The 5,050-nt window shown below is 33.9% G+C and overlaps 1 long non-coding RNA gene across 2 annotated transcripts in view; it reads right to left on the bottom strand.

Annotated features, from left to right (window-relative positions):
- Nucleotides 1-4,776, bottom strand: part of LOC111464904 — a 7,961-nt gene extending 3,185 nt beyond the window's left edge. For both annotated transcript variants that reach the window (XR_002714110.1, XR_002714109.1), the window contains exon 1: nucleotides 4,766-4,776. This is a non-coding gene — a long non-coding RNA (uncharacterized LOC111464904). The remainder of the gene's footprint in view (nucleotides 1-4,765) is intronic.
- Between the last annotated feature and the right edge of the window lie 274 nt (nucleotides 4,777-5,050).

Below are 5,050 nucleotides of genomic sequence, written 5' to 3'. Positions count from 1 at the left end.
AAAAAAAAAAAAAAAAAAAAAAAAAAAAAAAAAAAAAAAAAAAAAAAAAGGGTTAGTATCAAAATCGGGATGAAAAATAGTCCAACGAATATAATAGCATTCACGCACTTCACATGAGGGAGTTCTACACTCATTTTCACGCATGGCACTTTCGGGGTAGTATAGCTGCATATTGATAGATGGGGGTTGCGGTTATGGGTCAGATACAGGGGTACAGGCTGGATGGACTGGTTTTGAACTGCACAAATAGCTAAACAACTTGTTGAAAGTTGATTTTATTAGACCAGGTTCATGTCAGTGATCACCCGAATGCTAGAGAGAGATCTCAAACCCCAACACTTTTACTAAAGGGTGTAGACAAACTTTCGAAATAACTCGTGTTAGTGAAGAAAAAATCCAGATGAATTAAGAGAACATCGGGTAGAAAATGTAGGCCACAACAACTCCAAAATAGAAATGGTTCTAATCATACTAAGATTAGTATCAATTTCGATTTCAAAGCAATAAAAATAGGGTGATGCAAAAATACTATGGACCACCGGAAGTCATAAGAAGGTCGAGAAGACATCATACATGATTCAATTTCTCTTATGGATGTAGACTAGCCCTGTTGTCCATGAATTGAAGTGTTACTATCTTGACCAAGAAGACACTAGGCACAAGAAGGCATGATCTCCCCCTACCAAGGAAGTAGGAGAGATTCTAGCTAGGAAGTAGGAGATATTCTAGCTATTTAAACCTACAGTCAACCCTAATAGATTTCAAGTTTGTCTCCTTAGCCCCTTAAACATATGGGAAGCTTCTATTTATTTATTTTTTTTTGTATTTTCATTTTGTAATGGTCAAATGGTCAAGATTGACTTCATCTTTTGTGGAGATTAAAGGAGATCGGAATTGAATCCCGGCCACAAACGTCTTTTGTTGAGAGACTATAAATACCCACAATATGTTATGTAAAAATCAGAATGGTGGATGAATGAAATTGAGACGTTTTCCCTAGAAATTCGAGCATCAATTTTGCCATTTCTAAGTTTCAAGCAATTCTTGGGGTAGAATTGCATTTGAGCCATTCAATCAAGTCTTGATCAAGTTCAATTGTGAAGTGACTCAATTTAGAACAAGGTTCCAAATCTTGCTTCTAAATCTTCGATCACAAGAGGTAATCTAATTCTAGCCTTATCTCTTGGTTGATCCAAATCTCGTATGAAGAGGTGTTAATTACTTTGATTCAAGGGTTCTTGCTTCAACAAAGGCTTGGATCGTTGGGCTAAGGATTAGGGTTGCCTTATCATTGATGAACCAAGAAGTGATTTTCAATAGTTCTTGGTACATTAGAAGAGGCTCTTTAATTTGAGATCAACTAGAAACGCATCAAGAGGCTTGAAGTCAACCTTATCCTACATCGCTAAGTTCACAAAGAATCGGTTGACAAAGACGACAACCAATTGAGTGGGTAAAGATGTCATGGTCATGTTTGTCGAAGCCGTATTGCTTTCATGACTAAAATACCTAAAAACGATAGGGGATGTGACTAGTTGTCAATTCTTCACCAAGTTATATGCCATCAAAGTTGTGGTTGTTGCTTATTTGCTTTTAGCATATAACATTACTTTTTTTTGAGTTATTTTTCAACTCATTTCTTCCCTCACTTTTTATGAAATATTTTATCTCAAATGTGACTCGAGGCTCGATCATAAGTCAAGATTATCCAGAAAGTTCAGTTTTCACATGGGTGACTTGTTTACTGGGTTAGAACAAGTGTCACATAATCGTTGTCCTATTACCACAAGAGTGCGATTATGACACTTGGCAATCTCAATTATTAAAGTGTTATAAATTAACTTTATACTCTTACATAATCTGTCTTATAGATAGTTTTAAAGGCAACTTAGTTAATATGCAATCTCTATCCCCTAAGAAGAGTCTGGTAATGGCGTATAACTCATTATTTTATGTGACCATTTCTACGAGGTCTTAGTTTCTTCTCTTACATCACAATTTTAACAAAATTATACTGATGCTTAGAGTTGGAATATAATGTCACTTCCTATCAATTAATCTTAGTACACAAAGTTCTTATACTATCTATTATACCTTGTACTATCTATATGATATGATAATAGCGTTTTTATAGATTTACCTACATTAATTTCGACTTTAATCTCACTTTTTCTAAACTCTTTAAGAAAAATATTTAAACTTTAGTTGAATTCAACTTACTTGGCTTGACTATACCCTTAGAAATAATGCATATGTCTGTAAGTTCATGGTTCTGACTTTAAAGGGTCTATCATAAAAAGCTAAGGGTATAACCTAAGCATGTGATGTTTTACTCCTATAAAAAAAAAAAAAAAAATACATATTATTTCTATGCTTCATAACATCATAACTAGATGCCATATAACACTTCTAGTTAGTCAAAGTTAATATAAGCCATAAAACATCATAGAAGGTATAGTAAGGGCATTTTCCTTTATTTTATACCCGTATCATTGCTTTATGCTCTAAACATGCTCCTATAACCTTCAAATTCAACATGCATCGTGAATTCGCGGTATAAGGCCATAACACTTGTAGGCTCTCTTCAAATTTAGGGCATGAAAAGAAAGCTCTTATTGTCCTCTTTAATAGCTCTAAGATCACCGACTTTAACTTGTATAGAAGCTCCACAAATCTTCATCTAAATTTTGAGGTCTTTTCCATATTTGATTCTCGTCCCCTCAGGCAATCTCAACCATTGGTTGGCTTTATGGCAGTTCCATATAGGCCTAGGTAAATTCTTTAGTTGTTACATTAATATATGTACATTTTATATATTACAGTTGAGATGACCAAGTTGGCTAAGGTATTTTGTTTCTTTTAATGTTTTAGTTGATCCTAATGTATTTTCATTTCTATCCCTTTTTAAGCAAGATGTGAACATTAATGTCTAGAATTTGGCTATTAATGTTGGAGTTAGTCTAAGAAGCCAAATTAAGGTTGTGGTTTGAAAGGGCATGGGTTTAAATTCCACTCTCAACAATTATTTTGAGAAGTTTAATATTTTGATCCCTAAACCTTTATAAAGAATATGGATGGATTAATTTTTCTCAAACATCAAAGTTGAGATGGCTAAGTTGGTCTAAGGCGCCAGATTAAGGTTTTGGTCCGAAAGGGTGTGGGTTCAAATCCGACTCTTAACAATAATTTGAGAAATTTCTTGAGGGTCTTTATATGATTTAGCAATTATAGTATCTTTTAATCCAGGTTTAATATGGATGGATTAATTTTTTTTTCAAGCATCAAAGTACACCCTTTGTTCGACATTTGAGGATTCTATTGATATGACTAAGTTAAGAGTTAAGGGTATGACTCTGATATCATATTAGGAATCACGAAAATCACAATGGTATGATATTGTTCACTTTGGACATAAACTCTCGTGGCTTTACTTTTTGTTTCTCCAAAAGACTTCATACCTATGGAGATGTATTCATTACTTATAAATCCCTAATCATCCTTTTAATTAACCAAGGTGGATTTTCTCTCTCAACAATTCTGAACATATAAGATATAAGAATTCATGAATAGAATCTTCATGGGCTTCATCTCCCCTTAGTAGTCTATTTTGTAGTATAACCCAACAAGCATCCAATCTTCGACAAAGTTCTCGAAGAATTGAGGATACGAAATCAGATAGTTGATAATAGATATTCTTGTATTTTGTTTTCTATCCTACGTGGTTTGATGGTTTGGAACGCTCGGAATACGATAGTGATGAACATGGTGTTAGATTGATGAAAATATAGCGTACTATGTTTGAATCTTTAAAAATGATTTAAGTCTCGAACTCAATATTGCTCCGTTGTACCACTTTCATGAGATCTTCGATCTTTGAGGTTGGATTGATGATGATGTCTAAACACTTTAAAAACAAAGTTGAGATCAAATATAAAAAATTCAATTTTAGCAAGCTTACATTTGAAGGCCACAAAGAAAGTTTTGGCAAAACTTTTCGACTTCTTATGTTTAGCTCCATCAAATTTTTAAAAGATAGATCTTGGTTGCTATGACTTGAACAAAAGATCAATGATTTTCCAAAAATTCGTGAAAGAAATCGAACAAGTTTTCTAAGAGATTTTTTCTTTTATCACAAGAGAGGAGACGTGTAATTTTTGTTCAATACATTCACGTTACAAGGGATCTCATAAGTCCTTAAATTTTTTCTTGGATGCCATGAAGATTTTCTAGCTCTTAGGATGTCTATGTAGTTTGATTCTCAACTATTGTTTCCAAGACATGTAGGACTAGTTCATCGGCTAGTCTATACTCTAGGTGCACATGGTCTAAATCTCTAATTGCTGCTTACGATCCTAGAGTGCTCAGTCTACTAAAAATGTACTGACTTGAGTTGGCTCGAAATCGCTCTAGCTTTGATGCCCTAGTCTAAACATGGTTCTCTTGTACATGCTTTTTATGGTGTTAATATAACGCATGCAGAAGCAATTTGGATCCTATGCACTCTAAGTACATCAATTATAGTAAATTAGCTAGCATGTTCAAAAGCATTAAAACACAATGAGTTTGAATACTAACCTTTTGTCGCTCAAGTTTCTTTTTCCTCACGAACCGGTTTCGAACCACCACTAGTGTCTTTTCCACTATTCTCCGGCCTTAGAACGGGATTGTGGAATCCGGTGAGTGACTAAACTTGGGAGGGATTTACTGTATATGAAGAGAGAGTTTGTGAGAGGTTTTTCTCGAAGGTATTTTCCAAAATGGAGACCTTCCATGTACCATGATCACTCTATTTATAGAGTCATGTTTGCATGTTCTTTCAAATTTGAAATCGCCAATTCCACTCAAATGTTTGGGATTATGTGTCAAGCATGCAAGTTTGAGTTCACCAAATTTTGACACTCAAAATTCCACTAAAATTTGTAGGGTTTATTTGGCAAGCATGCAAATTTGGTTAAACCAAATTTTGACAACTCAAAATTCCACTAACATGAATTTTTCCATTAAATGAAGTAACATTTTGACTTTCTTCATTTTAATTCAATAATTAATT

The sequence above is a fragment of the Cucurbita moschata genome, unplaced genomic scaffold (assembly GCF_002738365.1).
Source record: "Cucurbita moschata cultivar Rifu unplaced genomic scaffold, Cmos_1.0 Cmo_Scf00031, whole genome shotgun sequence".
Classification (NCBI taxonomy): domain Eukaryota; kingdom Viridiplantae; phylum Streptophyta; class Magnoliopsida; order Cucurbitales; family Cucurbitaceae; genus Cucurbita; species Cucurbita moschata.
Note: the sequence above shows the minus strand (reverse complement) of the source record. Positions and strands in the feature narration are given on the sequence as shown.